The sequence below is a fragment of the Cyprinus carpio genome, chromosome B4, assembly GCF_018340385.1.
Source record: "Cyprinus carpio isolate SPL01 chromosome B4, ASM1834038v1, whole genome shotgun sequence".
Classification (NCBI taxonomy): Eukaryota; Metazoa; Chordata; class Actinopteri; order Cypriniformes; family Cyprinidae; genus Cyprinus; species Cyprinus carpio.
Genome location: NC_056600.1, coordinates 24,907,962 through 24,931,408, shown reverse-complemented (window position 1 = coordinate 24,931,408; position 23,447 = coordinate 24,907,962). Strand labels below are relative to the sequence as shown.

The following is a 23,447-nucleotide window of genomic DNA, read 5'->3' as shown; positions in this document are numbered from 1 at the left end:
ACACGCTGTTTTCTGAAGGAATTTACAGACTGCCGGAGGGACGTCGCTGTGTGATTGGCTGGCAGAGTGATCCTTCCTCATTATTTTACCTCACGATGATGGTAAGATAATATTTCTTTGTTTTATGATTGTTTGGTACACCTAATTTACTGCTACTGAATAAGTGTTTATCTTAGAATCGGACAGTCACTTTTATTACAATCTTGGTCTGTCAATAGTTGTTTTTTTTATCTTATGATGCTAGCTCACTATCGGATTGTTAGTTGTAATTAGCCATCTAACTAGTAACCTTAACTGCTCAAAAACAGTGTTAATTTAATTAAGGAAATTATTACTGATGAAAATGTTCATCAGGTGAAGGCTTTTTTTGTGTCAACAATGACAAAGCAGGGTTGCTAACTCTCACAAATAGTGCGTGAGACACACATGCATTGATTATTACGCCGAAGACAAACATGCAGATCAACCGTTTTTGTTATTAATTGTATCCTATTTTCCGTTATTATGTATAGCCTAATACAATTAGTGTAGTATTTAAGGTTAAATGGAGAAAAGGGTTTTAAATTCAATGCAAAGAGGCAAATTAAAATAATTTTGTGGCCAGAAAAATAATAATTTCCATTTGCAATGCCATTGTTTACACACTCTAATAAATATACATGTATCTAGTCTAGTTGCTCAAAAGAGTATTGCAGGTCATAACTGCTTACTTATTTTTAGGTTTTGCATTTGAATAAATATTTAGACAAGATCAAACACTATATTTTAAAATGATACATTTTTAAAAAGATACTCGTATAAGCACACACAAGTGAATATTAATTAAAGCAAGAAAATACTGAATTTAACCCAAGAAAATAAGTACAGTAGCCTATTCATGTGAATTGATAGTGAAGTCAAGAGATCGAAATTGATTAATGGTCATCAGCATCGTAATCGTATCAAATTCTTTCTATTTTTTCCCTCTTGTAGAAACACTATTGTGACAAAACATATATTTAATGTAGTCTCTCATTCACCACTATAAGTTTACCCAACTATGAAAACTTCCGCTAGAAAATATGAAAGGGTTATATAACTAGATTCAAGATAAATTAGTTTTTTTTAATTAAATAAAATGCCTACATGTGCACTGTTCAAAGTATATAGATTTTTATTTAATTTTACATATAGTAAATGCTCAGCTGCAAAAAACATGTTCTGAAACACACAAAGTAAATGAAATTCACAAGTAAAGTAAATGAAATAATATTATTATATGAAATAAATAAATACAAATGTATATTATTGTTTTTTTTTTTGGGTGGTGTGGGGTGGTGTGGGGTGACCCCCCAAGAGCTTTGACACAATTCGAACACTGCACTTACCACAGACAACATGTGTTTTCCCAGAACAACCTTCCAATTTGCTTCTTTTTTTGTATCATAATTTGGCAGGTGGTCCACCATATCTTTTTGGACTTCAAGAACTGGCCGGCATTCCCTTGCCCCTCTATTTTGTCCAGCTTCATCATGTGGAGTTTAAGAGGTACTGGCTGCCTTAGAATTGCTTGGCCTCCCTCGTTTTTTTGAACCCTGTGGCTTCCCAGAACGCACAAGCACTTCGGCCACATTCATTTTGAATTCAAGGAGATGCATTATTTTTTGTGGCTGAGTTCCTTTGTATTCATTGTCCCTGCGAAACTCAAGCCAGCTGTTCACAACAGCAACATCAAAAGCATGAGTAATCATGCGCAGTGGCCATTTGCGGGACTTGATATCAATCCTTTAAAGGCTGAGTAGCTGATCAAGCTTGTCCACCCCTCCCATGCCCTTGTTGTATTTCTTCACAACCTCTGGATGCTTGACCTTCACAAACTGCCTCTGTTTCTTATCCCACTTCTCAACTTCATCTTCATCTCCAACACCAACAAAGTTGGAGGCCAGCATAACAGAGCGGTTATCAAACCACTTCACTAGAACAACTTTTCCATCCCTACTTCTAACTTCATCATGGTTTCACTGCATTTTCTTAGACATTTCCTTGTCTGCCTTCAGTGGCGGATTTGCAAAGCGGCAAAGCCTTGCTGTTCCAGCAGCATGGATTTTCTTTTCTGCAAGAACTTCAAGGACATTGTAGGTGGTGAAGTAGTTGTCAAAAAAGAGCTTGTGGTTGGGAGCCTGGATTCTCTGGCACAGGTGGAAGACAACAGAAGCTCCATGCCCTAGAACATTTTTGTTTTTCTCAGAAAGCTCTGTTGTGGCACCTTGATAGATGAGGAAATCATAAGCAAGCCCACTTTTGCCACAGAGGAAATACATCTTCACTCCCCATGGTGTACGTTTCCCTTTGATATACTGGAGCACAGAGAGTTTTCCTCTGAAAGGCACAATCTGCTCATCAATACAAAGATCTTCCTCCAGTTGTAGCTGCAGACAGCATTTCCTTATGGATTCATAGATTGGTCTGACCTTGAAGAAAACATCAGTGTCTCCAGGAGGCTTCTCATGGTTGTTCACAACATGCAGGTTGGAGTGGAGTTGAAAAAAAAAAACGATCTCAAGACATGGTTTCCTTGAAAATTCCAATATTGATACTGGAGGACCAGTACATTCTCACTCTTGGAAGACCAAGAACTCCCATTGCCATATGTAGACCAACAAGGACTTCAATCTCAGAAGCTGAGGCATGTTTATACCCCCTGACTCCATTTTGTTCTGCATATATATTTGTCATTGTGCTCATCACCTCAAACATCTGACTTGGAACGTACTGCTTGAAGTAGCCGTATGGTGTTAGTGGCTCAGGGGGTCAGTGGTGGGAGTTTCCCATGTTTTTTCTACTGGGGTAAAGCGGGTGTGACGACACCACTGAATATCACTCTTTTTTGTAGTGGAAACAGTATATCCAATAAAATGATATTCAATACATTTAGCAACATCTAATTGTATGAAACGTCTTAACTAACTAACTATCCCTAATTTTCATTCTATACTCACCAATTGTTGGAGATCTAGCATCATCTGCATTTCCATCTCCATCTTCCTCATCACTCCACATAAAGTCAACATCTGAGATATTTCCATCAGCTATATGTTCAAGCACTTCAAGAACTGTATATTCTGCATATGTAATAGTTTCAAAAATGTATTAGTACTGTGATATAGATTTTTTTATATATAAGAAATTTCAATCAGCATTACTGGACATGTGATTTCAGTAACAGACGTTCTGAACCCACTGTCCATTCTAATGGACAGACACATTTGAAAAAATCCTGATTTAAAACTTGCAATTCTACAATCGATTTTAAACTTTAAATAATAAGTTCAATCCTTCTATTTTACATACAAACTATGAAATACTGGCAAACATATCAATTTTTTTAAATACAACCATAGAAAATGCTGCTTACTTCTGTGTTTGGAGTTAAGTGCTGCCATGCTTCTCTTCAGTGTAGTGGGGTTTTTTTTATTACCACATGCAGAGCTTTACTGCCATTTGATTGGAAGACAAACGTCCAATCTCATGGACTGCAGGCTTTAAACTAGGTGAAATGCTCCAGAAGAAAAAAAAAGGGCTGACATGTGAGGTCCATTATAATGGACGTAGGGTCCGAATGGGTTAAACAGCAGCTAGGCTATCTATAACTTCTGGCTGTTTTCTAGCATATGTCAGCGCAAGGGGTAGCTAAATCATCTGGTCGCGACAATGAGCGTTAGCTCGTTAACAATATAACGTTATTTACATCCACTCACCACAGAAAAAATGAGCACTGCACAGACGAGTGTTTGCTGTTGGTGTCCATTCTGCCCTCTTGATGGCTTCTTTTTTCGTCCTGAGGTAACCTGTAAAAGAATATTTTGGGGTCTCCTTTTTTGTTGTTTCACCCCACCCCACACAATTTTGAAGGCATAGCTAGCTAGTTCCTTTGCGACTGACGTGATCAACTTACTCAAGATGGCGGCAGACAAGTTTTAGAAGTGAGTGACATCAGTGAGAAGACGTTGGTTATATCGGTGTGATGACGTCATTGCTAATGGAGCCAATACGCTCCGTTTGAGAAACGCTCTTTCGTTTGAGAGTTATCTGTCATGATAACGTTCATTGAAAATAGATAAGTTATACAACTATGCTTCATAATATCTTTAATTTGTATGGAAAATATTGCGTTGTCACAGGTTTGACTGCGAGCGCGTGAGCTCCCTCTCACTCTCTCTCTCACACACGCTGGCACAGAGAGAGAGAGACTCATAAACCTTCTATAATGAAATAGATCATCTCTCATTTTGTTCAACTATAACAATAATAATAATAATAGTTATCATTATTATTATTATCAGTAGTAGTAGTAGTAGTATGGTTGTTATTATTCTAAATGCAACTTAATGTGGATTATGTATTCATCAGAGCCTTTGAGAAACTTTGAGAATTTATTCCATGCAAATAATTTATTCTCTATTCTCTCTCTTTTTTCTCAGTGTCGATTGCCATCTGATTATTGTAAGTCAACCTACTGATTTGCCAGATTCATCATAACATGCTAATTGATCAATATATCAATTAAAGCAACTTAATGTGGCAAGTTATAATCTTAATGAAGACATTAAATGGATACTTCTTTAAATAAATTAATTAATAGAATGGAATTCTGCATCTCTGATTTGCCAGTTTCGACATAACATATTAATTAATAAATAATTACTGATGGAACTGAAAACATTTGAATTTGTACAGACATATTTTACTCATATTTGGTCCTTTCTCCCTTTTCCCTCTTTTGTTTGTCAACAGCAGCTACATACACCCCATAGGCTCTTTTAAGAGCCACACCACGAGAGCGTCTTTGGCTTTGTGAGTATATATTTTGACTGACTGTCGGATACCTCTCAATATTTGGGTTTAGATCAATCAAAAGCAACATCATGCAGCATGTTGGTAATGTCCTAATGAAGTCATTAAAGGGACAATTCTTTTTTTTTTTTTTTATTAATTCATTAATTAATTAATACAATGGAATTCTGCATCTCTGATTTGCCAGTTTCGTCATAACATTAAATTAATTAATAATCACTGTTGGAACTGAAAACATTTGAATTTGTACAGACATCACACTCATATTTGGTCTTTTCTCCTTTGATATTCACGATAGCATAATTTGCAGCATGCATACAACATTTGTAATGTTGAGTACTTTAATGTTTATGAGTTATATATTATTATCATTTCTTTTTTCATGTAATATTTTTTGCATCGTCTTCCACTGTCTCCCCACCTCCTTCACATTTTTGTCTTGCCACATTCAGGGTAAGTAATATTCTTTATCTTCATGTTAAGGTGCTCTAAGTAATGTTGGTTTAAATAAACATGCATTCATATATTCAAGAAAACTGTTATGTTTATAGACCATTTCAACGGCTATTTGTAGATGTAAGGAAGTGACTTGTTTGGCCCTCAGACGGTTAGTCAGCGCACACATTCAAAACAATGGCAGGAGGCGCTTTATTTATGGCAATTGTGCGATTAATTTTCTAATTCATGCAAATAAAATGTCAAAATTAAAATAAGGAGCATGTTGTTCAGTGGTTGGATGTTCTCTCAGGCCCGAAACTAACTTGCTCTCAGAAATCAAAGCGTTTAGATTTCCGAAGAACGCCCCTGGATTGCAGCAGTGAAGCAAGAAGGATGGATACTAAGCAACTAGCAATATACACATTTCGACATTTAATTATTAGGCATGTTTTCTTTTACAGATCAAATAAGCCAAAAAAGAGATTTAACTCAGACTGAAAAGTCACACATTATGAAATGCCCATGAGAAGGATGCAATTGCAGTTAAAGCATGACCATTGGACAGTGAAATGCTCATTGGGTCAGCAGGGTCAGACAAAAGCAGGTGGAGAAGAAAAGACACATGTTAAAGAAATTTGGTGAAGAATTAAGTGTGAAACCATCAGGACCCCTGGAGTCTCCAGAAGAGTCAAGTCACCTTTATTTATATAGCTCTTTAAACAAAAAAGATTGTGTCAAAGCAACTGAACAACATTAATTAGGAAAACAGTGTCAATAATGCAAAATGACAGTTAAAGGCAGTTCATCATTGAATTCAGTGATGTCATCATGCAGCTCAGTTCAGTTTAAATGGTATCTGTGCAATAATTTGCAATCAAGTCAACGATATTGCTCATAATGAAGTGTCCTCAACTAAGCAAGCCAGAGGCGACAGCGGCTAGGAACCAAAACTCCATTGGTGACAGAATGGAGAAAAAACCTTGGGAGAAACCAGGCTCAGTCGGGGGGCCAGTTCTCCTCTGACCAGACGAAACCAGCAGTTCAATTCCAGGCTGCAGCAAAGTCAGATTGTGCAGAAGAATCATCTGTTTCCTGTGGTCTTGTCCCGGTGGTCGTCTGAGACAAGGTCTTTACAGGGGATCTGTCTCTGGGGCTCTAGTTGTCCTGGTCTCCGCTCTATAAGAGCAAGGTGTCAGGATCTCAGAGACTTAGGTCAGGTAAAGAATCTTAAAAAAATGACCCCCTCTTAATAAGAATCACAAGCTGAAGTGTAGTTAAATACATGAAGACTGTTTTTATAGGCTTTATAGACAGACAGATTGAGAGTGACTCTTGAAGGACCAGAACCACATCTTCCAGAATCTGGCAGTACGTTTTGGGAGTTCATTTTTAGTCCATCTACCCTGAAGTCCGTTTGCAGAGATGGACTAAAAATGAACTTGCAAGAGGATGTGGTGCTGGTCCTTCAAGAGTCACTCTCAATCTGTCCGTCTATAAAGCCTGTAAAAGTAAGTCTTCATGTATTTTCCTACACTTCAGTTTGTGATTCTTATTAAGAGGGGATCATTTTTTAGGATTCTTTACCTTTCTTTTTGGCTTATTTTATCTGTAAAAGAAAACGTCCCTAATAATTATGCACAACTATCGCAGATGAATCGCCTTCGATAATGAACGCGATATTGCGTAGCTTGTCAGTGATCTACGGCTCTGTCTATTAAATGCCTCTCCATTTGAAAGCAGGTGATGACGATTTAGCGGTAATCAGGGAACCATATTTACTGACTAGATGCGCATGATCATATCGTTAGATATATCGCCCAGCCCTAGTATGCACTTGTTTTGATAAACCTGAGATTTAAAAATGGCACCACCAGAAATGCTTCAAGGCCAGACATGCGCAGTAGCATTCCAATGAGTTTATTGTTTATGTCCTTGAAATGGTCTATATATTAAATATATTTTTATATAATATAAATTATATGGATATGTAAATATATGAAGATATATATATATATATATATATATATATATATATATATATGAAGATATATATATATATATATATCCTGTATTTGTGTGTATTTATATACATAATAAACAGTACTACACACACATATAAATATAAAAATGGCTTTCTTAATAGCAACAATCGGATTCATGATATTTTTGATATTATTATTGATATCAGAAATGAAAATTTCTACCAGTAGCAATTAAATTCTTGATATCAAGTTTAAACATTTGCACTAGTAACCATGCGATTACTGATACCAAAAATAAAAGTTTTTACTAGTAAGAATTGTATTTCTGATATGGAAAACTGAAATTTCAACTAGTAAGAAATCAATTTTTGATGTAATAACTGAAGACTAGCTGCTAATAGATATAATGAAATACTGCAAAATATGCCAGTACCACATTTTCAACAAGTCCAATAATTTGGATTTAGAATGGATTCAAAAACCAAGAGGCAACGCTACACATGGCAGTGAAAATATGCACGGAGATCACTGCATGAAAGGTGTATTGGAGAGGAGTCATCAGTTCATCCAGTAACACTTCAAGAAAGAATTAATGAAGAAAATTACACTGAAGACATCTCAAGTGTTACTGAAAGTGTAGAAATTGGGGTCAGTTGGGAGAGCTGCAGTTCAGGACCTGACAGTGTGGCCGATGTGTCCAGTGAGGAAAACTGCAATTCAGAAACTGAGGATGAAAACAAAGTGGCCCAAACTTCACTCTCAACATTTTTACAAGAATGGGCAACAAAACACCTCATTAAGCATAATGCCCTAGATGATCTCCTGAAAGGACTTTTAAAAAATGGACACCCAGAGCTTCCATCAACAGCAAGAACATTGCTGAAAACTCCAAGACTCATTAAATCAGTGGCAAAATCAGGAATGGAGTGTGTCCATTTTAATTTAAGAGAGAGCCTTCTTCAGCAGCTGCAGCGCTATCCAAAAGAGATTACAGAAGGAGTTAGCACATTGGAGCTATCATTTAATATAGATGGCCTGCCTATTTTTAAAAGCATCAAAACCTATCTTTGGCCCATCCTCTGTGCCATTCACCTGCCACCCATCAGTGTCTTTCCTGTCACACTGACACTCGGTCCCACCAAACCAACAAATTTGGATTTTACCGAAAAAGCCATAAAGGACATTCAGGAACTTCTGGACAATGGTTTGGATGGAAAAGAAATAAAAATCAGATGTGTTGTGTGTGACGCACCCGCAAGAGCCATGGTAAAAAATATCAAACAGTATTCTGGGTACTATGGGTGTGATAAATGCACACAGAAGGGCACATGGGTGGTTGGACGCGTGACCTACCCAGAGGTTGATAACCTCACTTTACGAAGCAACAACACATTTCGCGCTGAAATGACTAGACGTCAAGAAAATGAGGACACTCCTGTGTCCCCCTTTTTGAGCCTCCCACTAGACATGGTACAACAATTCCCAATTGATTACATGCACCAAGCTTGCCTGGGAGTAATGAAAAAACTAATAACAGTGTGGGTTAGAGGAGACAGGAAAGTGAGAATGTCTGCTGGGCAAATAAGCAATGTGACCCAAAGGCTGCTGTCACTTCGAAAGGTCATTCCCAGCTGTTTTGCCCGGAAACCTAGAAATCTGGAAGACGTTGACAGGTGGAAGGCAACCGAACTGCGGCAGTTTGCTGTTTACACAGGAATTCTGGCTGACCAGCTATATGATCACTTCATGGTCTTTAGTGTTGCCTTGGGTCTTCTGCTTTGCCCTACACTTGCAGTGGAACACAACAGCTACAGCAAAGAGCTGATGAAATACTTTGTTGGAAAAGCAGGAGAACTATATGGAGACCACTTCATGGTGTACAATGTACATTCAATGGTGCATTTACCAGAGGAGGCAATGGCTTATGGCAGTCTTGATGCTTGCAGTGCATTCCCTTTTGAAAATTATCTTGGGAAGCTGAAACAACTTGTAAGGTCAGGAAAGCAGCCACTTACTCAAGTGGTGAAACGGCTAGAGGAGATGTCAAAATCCCCATTGTCTGTGGAGGTCTCTGAGCCCAAATTCAAAAGGCCTAATAATGCTTTCATACTTGATGAAGGTAAATGCTGTGAGGCCATTGAAGAGAGAGAGTCGGATGATGGCTGCCAGATGCTGCTGTGCAAGCTTTTTGAGAAAACAGAACCACTTTTCAGAGATCCATGTGACTCAAGAATACTTGGATGCTTTTTTTAAGTGCAATCAAGGCATGCTGTCATGAAGCTCATACCAAACGGCAACTCACAAGAAAAGCTATAATGGTGGAAAAAAGCGAAGAGACTATCTTCTTAGCAATCCTGCATGTGCACAGATAATGCCCTAGTCAATATCTCTTTATCTCTCTCTCACTCTCTCTCACTTACTCACTCTCTCACTCTCTCTCTCTCTCTCTCTCTCTCTCTCTCACACACACACACACACACACACACACACACACAGCAAATGCATTAATGTTAAGATCTACTGTTAATTCACTATTTAAGGACATTCAGAGAAACAGAGGAGGATAAACAGTGAAGGTCATTAAAATCAATTATAAGCAATTAGTTATTGAATAAATATAATACACTGTGTAAATTATCTTTTATTAAATATTTCCTTTTGTATATTTTTATCTCAACAGATGGACACAAAAAGTTTTGCAGTTGAGGATAGTGCTGTTGAAATAATTCCAACATCATGGTTGGAGGAAACCAAAGAGGTATTGTTTTGTTTTCAATAAGTTTTCACATTCATTTACATTACTAAATCAGTTCAGGGAATGTTCTGTTACTGGACATTTACGAACACAAGGAAACAGACAAAGCAAAGAGGAGGCGATGTCCATTAAAAAAAGTTTGGTTAAGAACAGGTAATGTAGTTTATACATTATTTAAATTAATCTACTATTATACTATCTAATATTTTTCAATATTTAATATTTACCATATTTTTCCAGACTCTTACACTAAAAGTCTTCAGAAATGCCGGCGAGTAGTGGAGACCTCGAATGTTGAAACAGAAGACTGCTCCAAAGTGAACAAAAAGAGGGCACATAAAAAGCCACCAAGATTTGTGTCGGAAATTGATTCTTCCTCAGATGGTAACTATTCAAATCACTTTAAAGAATTTTGTATATATCCACTGAAAACAACAAAAAAAAGCAGGAAGAGCCAACGTAATTATAAATAACAATTTGTGAACTCTATTCCCATTATCTGTGGGCAACAAGGTATGTAGGTGTAATGTTCGGAGCCAGCAAAGAAAAGGCGGAAAATTGGATCCAAATTTTTTGGGTCCATACACAATTAAAAACATTAAAGGCAAGAATGCTGATCTGATAGATGAGAGAGGGGTCATTTGGCCAAAAATCAATATTGACCACTTGAGATTGTACACTGAGGAGATGCCACACATTCCACACAAGATTGTGTCCGAAAGATCAAAAACACCAACTGCATCACAAAAAAACTGTCCAGCTGCTGCATCACCTGTCTTTGCATCTGGATCTGTGCCACCCTCACCTACCATCTCCAAAGTGGCTCTATCACCTGTCTCCACATCTGGATCTTTGCCATCCTCATCTACTGTCTCCAAAGTGGCTGCATCACCTGTCTCCGCATCTGGATCTGTGCCACCCTCACCTACCATCTCCAAAGAGGCTGCATCACCTGTCTCCGCATCTGGATCTGTGCCATCCTCACCCGCTATCTCCAAAGTGGCTCCATCACCTGTTTCCGCATCTGGATCTGTGCCACCCTCACCTACTATCTCCAAAGTGGCTGCATCACCTGTCTTTGCAACTGGATCTGTGCCACTCTCACCTACCATCCCCAAAGTGGCTCTATCACCTGTCTCTGCATCTGGATTTGTGCCACCCTCACCTACCATCTCCAAAGAGGCTGCATCACCTGTCTCCACATCTGGATCTTTCCCATCCTCACCTACCATCTCCAAAGAGGCTGCATCGCCTGTCTCTGCATCTGCGACCTCTTTCACAAAATCTTACACTTTAGATGTGGACTGCTCCTTTAACAAGACTGATGAGTCGTTCACATCGGCTATCCCGGGACATATCCGCCGGTGGCCCCTCAACATCCCGTGGAGAAAGCGAAGCGAACAGGGGAGGGAAACGAGGAAACCGTGGAGGATACATCGTGAAGCTGAAAGCTCATCTGTGGGCTGGCTTTCTCTCGGATCCCTCTCACGAATCGCTTTACGGTTGGCTCCTCTACTACCTGGCGCCCACTGGACGTGGCATACCGATGGCTTCGTCATGTTCTCCCCCTGCACCCGAGCCCTGTTTCTCGTTCCGGTCTCCACCGAATCGGCCTCGGCTCCCGACTTCGGGGAGTAACTCACAGAAATCTACGCGCGCTGGAAAGAAGAGCGTCCTCATCTCCTGTTATTATCTCTCCAACAAAGATGGCATTATTAAATGCCCGTTCCTTGGTGAATAAGACCTTCTTACTAAACGACTTTTACTTAGCTCACAACTTGGATTTTATGTTTATCACGGAATCCTGGATAAAGGTTGGTGATCTAACTCCATTTTCTGATCTGATACCCGATGACTGCACATTTTTAACTCTCCTCGTCCGAGTGGACGCGGGGGTGGCATAGTAACAATTTTAAAGAACTCTCTCTCTGCACGCTGTCGATTGGTCCCTGGAACGGCCTTTTCCAGCTTTGAAGCTCAGTTTCTTCACTTGGACTGGAATGGTCCTGTATGTCTAGTGGTGATTTACCGTCCTCCGCACTGCACTAAGGATTTATATTACAGCATTTCACTGAACTGATCGGCAATATTGCCACAAATTACGATCGCTTCCTATTGGTGGGCGACTTTAATATCCATGTCTGCTGTCCGTCTAACCCTTATCACATGAGTTTCTTAATATTATCGATGCTTTTAATCCTATCCCAGTGGATCAGTGACGCTACTCATATTCAGGGACATACGTTGGATCTTGTATTCTCATATGGGTTTGATGTGACTGATATTGTGCTCTCAGATTTTATGATCTCTGACCATAAGCCTATATTATTCACACTGTCTCTTCCAGAGCTCTCTTATTTTTCAAATACAACTGTAAGTCTTTCTCGCTTCTACTCTCCACAGTTTAGAACAAATTTCAACTTGTGTTTTGCTGAATGTTGCTCACAGTTGCACTTGGATCAACCGTTATCTGACTTGGATGCTGATCAACATCTTAGCCTCTTGAACTCTGCCTGGCTTAAGGCATCAAATGCAACTGTCCCCCTTAAGCCTCACAAGCAAAAAAAATCTGTACTGTGGCAAAACTCTGATACCCGACTCCTAAGACAAAACTGTAGAAAGGCAGAATGTAAATGGGAAAAGGACAGGCTGCATATCTCTCTTCAAATGTTCAGAGACTCTCTTACTTCTTACCAGAGTGCAGCTAAGTCTGCAAAAGCTGCATACTTTTTCTAACCTAATTGAAACTAATCACTCTAAACCTAAGGTTTTGTTTTCAATTATTCAATCTGTTACCAATCCTTCTGTTAACACCCTTGCCTGTTGCCTCTGATGCTCTCTGTGAAAGCTTCTTGAGATATTTTAGTGACAAAATTACTAACTTAAGACTTGGTGTCTGCCCCACTTTAACTTTAACCATCTCTCCAGTCATGTCATCTGCCTCTGCATTTTTGGATGCTTTTGAACCCATCAACCTCCAGGAATTGAAGGAGGTGATTGACAATCTTAAACCCTCATTCTGTTGTAGCGATATCATTCACCCCAAATTTTTAAAATTAATTATTGATTCGATTGGGCCAAGTTTGCTGTCTCTTATTAATAAGTGTCTCCAAACTGGCTCTGTTCCTGTCGACTTTAAAGTTGCTACAGTCACTCCTCTACTCAAGAAGCCTTCACTGGACCACACTGTTCTAAAAAATTTTTGTCCAATTTCTGTTTTGCCTTTCATTTCAAAAGTTTTAGAGAAATTGTGCTGAATCAACTTCAACACTTTCTGACTAGTAATTCTATTTATGAGGTTTTTCAATCTGGGTTTTAAGTCTGCTCACAGCACTGAGTCCGCCCTTTTGAGAGTGTTAAATGATATTTACCTCTCCACTGATTCCGGGGACTCTGTGGTTCTTATTCTTTTTGATTAATTTGTTCCTCTCCATATATTTGGCTGTCCATTGATTTTGTATAGATAAGAGTCTTGGGTAGGGTCTAAAAGCAAACGCTCTGAAATGGTTTCAGTCATACCTATCTGACAGAAAGTTTTTTAGTGAAACTGGGAAAATTTTTCTCTTCCCTGCTCCTCTGACCTGTGGCCTTCCACAAGGCTCTATTTTAGCTCCCTCTCTATTCTCTCTGTACATGCTGCCTCTGGGTTCTATTCTAAGAAAACATGGTGTGTCTTTTCATTTCTACGCAGATGACACTCAAATCTATCTTCCAGTTAAGAAAAACAACTCCACTGCGATCACTTCTCTTCTCCAATGTTTAGAGGAGGTTAAATTATGGCTAGCCCAAAATTTCCTCTTCTTAAACGAGGACAAGAGCGAGGTAATTGTTTTCGGTCCTAATGAGAACTCTCAGTGTATAAGCCCTGAGCTAGAAAGTTTATCCGTTTTTAGATCCTCACGGGGTGCAGAACCTAGGTATTATTATTGACCGACACTTAAAATTTGATAGACATATCTCTTCTGTTATTGGATCCAGTTTCTATCAGCTTCGTTTACTGTCTAAAATCAAAAACTTTCTCACTCCAAAAACTCCAGAAATGGCTGTTCATGCATTTGTTACATCGCGTCTAGATTACTGCAATTCTTTATATTGCGGTATATCTAAATCTCAAATTGCATGACTTCAGCTTGTCCAAAATGCTGCAGCCAGACTTCTTTTAAACTGTCGTAAACATGAACACATCACTCCAATTCTTAGATCCCTTCACTGGTTGCCTATTTCTCAGAGAATAGACTTTAAAATTCTCCTCTTCATTTATAAATCCCTTCATAACAAAGCTCCTGTCTATTTATCTGAACTTCTTCATCCGTATACTCCATCTAGAAGCCTACGATCCTGTGACCAGGCTCTGTTGGTGGTCCCTCGCGTTAGGCTAAAGCGTAGAGGGGAGCGTGCATTTGCGGTGGCTGGGCCACGACTCTGGAATACCCTGCCTTTAGAGATCAGACTGGCCCCTTCTTTGTCTATTTTTTTAAGTCCTTGCTAAAAACTTTATTTTCCTCAGTGTACTGTCTACTGTGATATGCTAAATTTTGAAATGGGTGGTTTTAAATTTTTGTCTGGTCTATTTTTCATGTATGTGTAATATTCTTGCTCTTCTGTAAAGCACTTTGGTCAGCCTGGAGGCTGTTGTAAATGCGCTATACAAATAAAATTGAAATTGAAATTGAAATCTCTGCATCTGGATCTGAGCCATCCTCACCTATCATCTCCAAAGTGGCTCAATCACCTGTCTCCCCCGCTATATCTGTGTCATCATCACCTACCACCCCAGCAACAGCATTACAGCACCAACTCATCAGCAGTAAGTCAGCATCAGAACAAAGTAAAGGTATAAACTTAATCAAATTCATATTTTCTCACATTTAACATTTTCTAATGACATCTACCAACACTGTTGTTCAAGAGGCATGGGCTGGAAAAGATGTCTATGTGTTGTTCTCCAGAATTGGACAGTATAAAATATTTTTTTAAAGACATTAATAAAACCCTCAAATAATGAGCTTTAAAGTGAGGTAAGATTTTTAAATCTTTTAAAATGTTCTTTGATTGAAATTGAAGATATCAAATTTTAACTTCCACTGCTAATCCCTCATTGTTTTGCTTCCTTGTTTAAGGTTATTAATGCATACATGCATCTTCTTGTGAGGCGTTTCAATTCACAGTCAAAAGAGCAAGCATTCCAAATTGACTCATTCGAAATGACAAACATTTGCAGTGGAAACAAATCAAAATTAAAGGTTGGTTTACTAAGGTTTATTTATGTACCAATTATGAAACATCAAATACAGAACATATTTCAGTCCTCTGTTTTGAATTTCAGGTTGATCCAACAATGTACAAGTACCTCATTGGCATTGTGAATGACCACCACCACTGAACACTTGTGTTAAACAAATGAAAAAATTCACTTTGCATGTGTTGGGGAAATATTACAGGAATATTTATAATGAACTTGGAGCTGTTATAACAGTTAGGGTGTATTGTAACATTTGTGGAATTCTTGAAAGAATCTGTTTGAGATGTCTGGCCAACACTGTTTAAAATCTTTAAAGGTTATGCTGCCATCTCAAAGGAGGGCTTTGTTCCTTGATCCTCTGGGAAAAAGTTCTGCAAAACAGAAACGATGCCAGGATATAACAAGGTATTTGAAATTTGAAATCACAAAAATGTGCTTCTGATGTGCATAACTAATCTCTACAGTATTTCTACAGTAAAATGAGTTATTCCAGTATCACAATATTGATGATTTTCATTTGTTAAGGGCTTTTTTATGTGACAAAAGCAATTTTTCAAGGTGGTCCTGTGATACGCTGCCTCACCCAAAACAAGATGGCACATCCTGCGGTGTCTTTGCTTTGAAAGTAAGTGATATTTAATATATAATTTATGGCATTGTCCCAAACTGTCAATGGCCTAAAATATGATCTCGGGAAACACAATTAAAGTAGCTAATTATGGTGTACATGGTCTGTTAATGTCAAATTCATGTTTTATTTTGCTTTACTTTACAAAATTTCTTTTTTTGTTATTTTCCCTTTTTAGTTTGCTGAATTTGTATTTAGAGAGGAGCCAATTATTTTCCTTAACACACCAGAAGGAGTGGAAGAACTGAGGAAAGCAATAGCTGTGACTCTTCTCCAAAACAGCGGTACATGTAATGTACAGTACTGGTCAAAGATTTGGAGACATTACTTTTTTAAATGTTTTTTAAAAGAAGTCTCCTATGCTCAGCAAGCCTACATTTATTGGATCAAATATACAGAGAAAATATTAATTTACATTTACATTTAATAATTTAGCAAACACTTTTATCCAAAGCGACTTATAACTGAGGAGAATAATAGAAGCAATCATACCAGCAAAAAGGGCAACAGTATACAATTGCTGAAACAAGTCTCAGTTAGTCTAGCACAGAACATTTCACAAGGTTGTTGTTTTTTTATCAGAAAGACAAATAGAATAGAATATAATAGAATAGAAAAGGCAAGTGCTACTATTTATTGGTCAGGTGTGTCAAGATGTGTCTTTAGACATTTTTTGAAAATGCCTTAAGACTCAGCTGCACGAATTGAGATAGGCAGGTCATTCCTCCAGCTGGGAACAGTCCAGGAAAAGGTCTGTGAGAGTGATTTTGTTCCTCTTTGGTATGGCACCACGAGGCGTCGTTCACCTTGGAGAATGCAAGCTTCTAGAGGGTGCGTAGATCTGAACTATCAAGTTTAGGTATATTGGTGCAGACCCAGTGGTTGTTTTCCAGGCAAACATCAGTGCCTTGAATTTGATGCAAGCGGCCATTGGCCGCCAGGGCAAACTCATGAAGAGAGGTGTGACGTGGGCTTTCTTCGGCTCGTTGAAGACCACCCTCACTGCTGTATTCTGGATCAGTTGCAAAGGCTTGATAGAACATGTCGGAAGACCTGCTAAGAGAATATTAAAATAGTCCAGTCTGGAGAGAACAAGAGCTTGGAGCAAGGAGTTGTGTTTTGTTGCTCTGATAGGAAGAGTCTTATCTTCCTGATGTTGTATAATGCAAATCTGCAGGGCCGGCCATTGTAGTAATATGTGACCCTGGACCACAAAACCAGTCACATGGCTAAATTTTTTTAAATTAAGATTTATACATCACCCGAAAGCTGAATAAATAAGCTTTCCACTGATGTATGGTTTGTTAGGATAGGACATATGATAGGAATGTGAGGGTGCAAAAAAATCAAACTATTGAGAAAATCGCCTTTAAAGTTGTCCATTTATGTTCACGATTGTGTTGCATTCACTCACAAAAATAAATGTTTTATATATTAACGATAGGAAATTTTAAAAAATATCTTCATGGAACATGATCTTTATTTAATATCCTAATGATTTTTGGCATAAAAGAAAAATCAATAATTTTGACCGATACAATGTATTGTTGGCCATTGCCACAAATATACCCGTGCGACATGTGACTGGTTTCGTGATCCAGGGTCACATATGGTCTGTGAAGCTTAACTGATCATTAATCACAGCTCCAAGATTCCTGGCTGTCCTGGAAGGAGTTATGGTTGATGGACCCAGCTGAATGAAGAAGTTGTCCTAAAGTGTTGGGTTGGCTGAGACCACAAGCAGCTCTGTCTTTGCAAGGTTTAGTTGTAGGTGATGGTCCTTCATCCAGCAAGAAATGTCTGTCTGTCAGGCTGAGATGTAAGCAGCTACTGTCGGATCATAAGGCTGGAATGAGAGGTAGAGATGTGTGTCATCAGCATAGCAGTGATAGAAAAAAACATGTTTCTGAATTACAGATCCTAGTGATGACATGTAGATGGAGAAGAGAAGTGGTCCCAGCACTGAGCCCTGCAAGTACTCCTCGCTGCAGACTGTAGCGCGGTGACGTCACGTATGTACGTCACGTATGTGTATTTACCGTATATACGCGCGCGCGCCCTACTGACTGGCATTAATGCGCATATCCAGTTTTCATTCACTTCCGGATGTTCGTAAGGTATGGTGCATTTGAGATTCGGTGGCAGTAAAGTCAAAAAACATTTAATTACTTTTGTTTTTTTTTTAAATGTGAGTTTGTGTTAATGGCTTTTAATTAGTAAGGATGCTTTGGTCATAATCATAGAGCGTGTCATTGCAAATGTGTGCGATTTCAACATTTATGACATGTCTCATGATATATTATTCGAAGTGACAGGGATTCTGCTGCTCTTTAAAGGGTCTTTAAAAGTCTTATTTTGCCTAAAATGAGCCTTTAAAGATGTCTTAAAATAGAGCAGAAAGACTTTATTAATGTAAGTAATGCCACTGATGGTTGCAATCATTTCAAAAAAACAAACAAAAACAATTTTTTTTAACATATTTGTAATCTTTTTCATTAACTAACATTATCAAAGATTAATAGATACTGTAACAAATGTATTGTTCATTGTTAGTTCATGTTAATTAATACATTAACTATTGTTTACCAATGACACTGTCGGTGAGAAGAAATTCAGAGAAGAGACCCACTTCATGTGGCTAGATAGTTCTTTAACTCCTTACCATGTAGTGAGTACTGTACAAAGTATTTGAGTGTCTGTCTCTTTTCATCTCTCTGTCTGTCTCCTCTCAACTATCTGTTTTTGTTTTTCTCTGATAGACTGTATCAGAGGCTCACAGGCTCACCAGCGCCTCTTTTTATGGGGGCAGCTGTGGCCTAACGGTTAGAGATTTGGACTTGTAACCAGAAGGTTGCAGGTTCGAGTCTCGGTGCTGGCAGGAGTTGGAGGTGGGAGGGAGTGAATGAACAGTGCTCTCTTCCACCCTCAATACCCATGGCTGAAGTGCCCTTGAGCAAGGCACTGAAACCCCAGTTGCTCCCCGGGCGCTGGATATAGCTGCCCACTGCTCCGGGTGTGTGTTCACGGTGTGTTCACTTCTCACTGCTGTGTGTGTGCACTTGGATGGGTTAAATGCAGAGCACCAATTTCGAGTATGGGTTACCATACTTGACAAATGTCATGACTTTCACTTTCACTTTCACTTTCTTCCTCAGGGCACTGAAGAAGAACCAGCTGTCTTCAGCCATCCTGGTGAACTTTTACCGGTGTGCGATCGAGAGCATCCTGACCAGTTGTATCACAGTCTGGTATGGGGACTGCTCAGTTGCTGACCGCAAAGCACTGCAGAGGGTGGTGAAAACCGCCCAACACATCACAGGGACACCACTTTCTGCTATTGAGGACATCCAGAGGAAACGCTGTCTACGTCGAGCTCACAGCATTCTTAAGGACTCCTCTCACCCTGACCATAGACTGTTTAACCTCCTGCCCTCCGGGAGGAGATTCAGGAGCCTCTGGACAAGGACCAGCAGATCCAGGAACAGCTTTTTCCCTACAGCTGTCTCCTTACTGAATTCTGCCCTCTGACACCCCCCCCCACCACCACCACACACTCATCACTACATCTGATTTACAAACAAGCAAAAAACAGTAACTTGTTATTACTTGAACTACTGTATGTTCATCCAGAATACTGAGTAATCCATTTGCACACTGAAATATTTTCTATGCACTTTTTTACTGTCCATTGCACTTGTGTAAATGATGTTCATATGTTCATAGTTTTCTGCTTATAGTGTACATACACTTATATAATCCATCTGTATAGTATGTTCATAGCACACCTATCTGTATATCATGCTGATAGTATTTAAAATCTGTAAATTATGTCCATAATACTGCCTTGTTTGTAGATTTATTATACAGTGTCTACAATATGTTACAAATGTACATCCTGTTCTTACTGCTTACTGCACTTCTAGCTAGATGCTTACTGCATTAAGTTGCCTTGTACCTTACATGTACAATGACAATAAAGTTGAATCTAATCTAATCAAAAAAAAAAAAAAAAAAATTGCCCTCAACTGTAAAAATTTTCACATTGAAAAAACTTCAAACTTTCAGGCTATACTTTCTCGAGCCAAGACAACCTAAATTTTGACTTGACAAACTTTATTAATTTAGTTGATGTTAATGCTGGTTATAAATTAAATCACTTTACAGAAAAAGCAAATAACACTTTTTCTAACTCCATTCTATAATATATTTAAAAATACATTTAAAATCTTTTCCTTGTATGGCTCTTCTGCCTTTCTTCAAAATGATTTAATATTGCTTTAATATCGTTTGTTCTTAGGTGTCGGAAAATTAGGTGTCGAGAACTGGAGTGCATTTTCTGCACAATACAACCTGAGTTCCAGGTGGCAACTTATACTTATTGCAAATAGTGGCAAGTATCTGCACCTCAGTATTGTAGTACATTATAAAACAGTATGCAATAATAACTTATTGAGCGTAAATTATAATTTTAACTCAAATTATTATATGGATGCCACCTTATTGGGACAATAAAGCCCTCCCTCACAACTTTTTGATTATTTCCTTCATTTTTATTGAAAATACATGTTTTTCTGATGTGATTTGAAATTTGAAAAAGGAGAAAAAAAACTTAAGTCAAAAGGAACACTCGAACCCGGGTCGATTGCATCAAATTGTAAACAACACACATTTTATCATCTGCACCACTAGAGCTGACGACTGATTTTCATCTGTTTTACTCTTGAGTAGCTCAATAAGACATATATGAGGTGTCATTAAAGTGTATATTACAATACACACAGTGAAGTAAAGTGCAACATAATGTTAATATATTGTAAATAAAATACTACACAGATATTACAGAATAAACTCTGTAATTCCGTATAATTTTACCTCAGATGAAACATGGTTAAAATAATGGATATGTGCTGTTTGCTGATATGTGCCTTAATGTTCTTTAATACTTTAACATTTTATTAGAGTATTCTATTTTAATGCACGCAAGACGCGAAAACAACTAACGTCATCACGCAATGCAAATTACACACGCATGCGTGTTAAAGACATACCTTACGTCACTTTGCGCATGTGCGGTAAACACATACGTACGTGACGTCACCGCGCTACAGTCTGCAGCGAGGGGTGTCTCGAGCCCTGAGGCACTCCAGTAGCTAGATGATGGCAGTGATAGGAAAAGCCATGTTTCTGAATTACAGATCCTAGTGAAGACATGTAGATGGAGAAGAGAAATGGTCCAAGCACTGATCCCTGAGGAACTCCGGTAGCAAGAAGTTGTGACTTAGAGAACTTGCACTGGTGCAGGCTGGTCTGGATGAAAGGGTACAAAAGTTGTCTAAACAAGATATTAGAGTGGAGGACCGAGTGTCAGTAGCACTGTTAGTGTCCAGTGCTGAAAACTGAGCAGGTGGAGGAAGTGAGGATGAAACCATAGAGGATAGGTGAGAGGTAGAGAGAGTGAGCATAGGTTATGCTGAATTGTGACCTACAGAGGAGTGCGTGTTGTGTCAGGAGTCAGTTTGAGGTTAAAAGTGATGAAGTGATCTGAGATGTGCAGTGGAGTAACTAAAGTGTTGTCTGTGCAGTAGTAGCGTGTGTAGACAAGGTCCAGTTGGTTACCTGATTTGTGAGTAGTTGTAGTAGACACTCGCTTGAGGTCGAATGAGTCCAGTAGAGTGTTGAAGTCAGCAGGACATTCTGGAGGAACGGGTAGGTCTTGTGATAGCTCACGGATCTGTTCGTCGATGTCCCATTGGATGGGATTGACAAATAACTTGGTGGGTAAAATGGGCTCAGGCTTTTCTAAAGTTTCCTTGGGAGCGTGGAGGCGGGACAGAGTATCTGCTCTCGTATTCTTTGATCCTGGACGGTAGACTATCTGGAAATGAAATCGGGTAAAAAACAGAGCTCATCGTGCTTGGCGAGGGTTAAGTCTCTTGGCTTCTTTCAAGTACTGGAGGTTCTTATGGTCAGTAAGAACGAGAAATGGATGTCTGGCCCCTTCCAACCAGTGTCTCCATTCTTCCAAGGCGAGTTTCACAGCTGAGAGCTCCCGGTTGCCAATGTCATAGTTTCTTTCCGTGGGTGATAACTTTCGGGAAAAGAAGGCAAACGGCATGGGTTTGGATGAATGTTCAGGGTACTGTGACAGGATAGCCCCAACGCCTGTCGTTGAAGCGTCCACTTCTACAATGAATTTTTTTCTCAGGATCTGGATGCTGGAGCAGCGGAGCAGTGATAAAGGCAGTTTTGAGCGTTTGGAAAGCATGTTCAGCTTTAGGGTTCCAGTGAAGGGTTTTTGGTTTCCCTTTCAGGAGTGATGTTAACGGGGCTGTTATCATGCTGTACTTGTTTATAAATCGACGGTAAAAGTTTGCAAAACCCAGGAATCTCTGTAAGTCTTTGATTGACTTGAGAGTGGTCCAGGAGGTAATGGCTTGGGTCTTACGGTCATCCATTCTGACTCCTTCCGCACTGAGGTGGTAACCTAAGAACTTGATGGAAGTCTGGTGAAACACACACTTTTCCGCCTTCAGGAACAGGGAGAATTCGCGGAGCCGTTGGAGCACTTGCGAGACATGACGTTGATGTTCCGTTTGGTTATTGGAGAAGATGAGGATATCATCAATGTATACAAGAATGAAGCGGTTCAGGAACTTTCGGAGGATTTCATCCATGAAGCTCTGGAATACAGCAGGAGCATTTACTAGGCCGTACGGCATTACCAGATATTCATAATGACCTGCGGGGGTGATGAACGCTGTCTTCCATTCATCTCCTTCCCGAATTCTGATGAGATTGTATGCACTCCTGAGGTCCAGTTTGGTGAACATGCAGGCATTACGGAGTTGTTCAAGGGAGGATGGAACTAGCGGGAGTGGGTAGCTAAATTGTCATGTTAAAACGTTAAATCTGGTGTTAACTCGAGGTTCTAGCGTTTGGCGCCATCTGACCGAGATTAAACACATCGACTAATGTTTTGCTTTCAAATGATTAATGCTTATTTTTCTGCTAACTGTAGTTTAACCATGGAAAATAAGTGGGAGGAAATTTTCAATTACCTTTTAAAGGGTTCATACCCTGCAGAGCTAAATAAAGGGCAGAAGCAAAGCCTAAGGAAATACTCCTCGAAATTCAGGATTCACGGTCAGTATTTACCAATGTACCACGTGTTCATATTTTGTATTATTTATTATTGGTAATGTCAATATTCCTTAAAGATGGAGAACTACTCTTTGGCAGTCACAGAAGAGTCATAAAGACAAAGGAGGAGGCTATGAATTTATTTAAAGAATTTCATGCCTCACCTATTGGAGGACATACAGGAACCTTAAAAACACGAGCTGCCATGTGTTCACGGTTCTACTGGTTTGGCATGACAGTGGACATTGACAAATGGGTACGTAGTTTATCTGTTCATCCATAAGCCAAAATGAGTATTTTTATACGTCCATATCTACATATTAATAGCTATGTGAAACTTACTGTTTGTAATTTGAGCATTGTTTTTTCAAGATATCTGAATGTGACCAATGTCAACGGGTGGGACCACCCCTGAATGCAGTTAAAACT

At 39.0% G+C, this 23,447-nt stretch overlaps 1 long non-coding RNA gene and 1 pseudogene across 1 annotated transcript; one reads left to right on the top strand and one right to left on the bottom strand.

Annotated features, from left to right (window-relative positions):
* Window positions 1-15,387: 15,387 nt before the first annotated feature.
* On the top strand, window positions 15,388-16,177 carry LOC122137079. Its single transcript, XR_006154591.1, has 3 exons — window positions 15,388-15,655; window positions 15,809-15,875; window positions 16,057-16,177. It is a non-coding gene; the product is annotated as an uncharacterized LOC122137079 (long non-coding RNA).
* Window positions 16,178-16,511: 334 nt separating this feature from the next.
* Window positions 16,512-22,708, bottom strand: LOC109062624 (annotated as a pseudogene).
* Window positions 22,709-23,447: the final 739 nt, after the last annotated feature.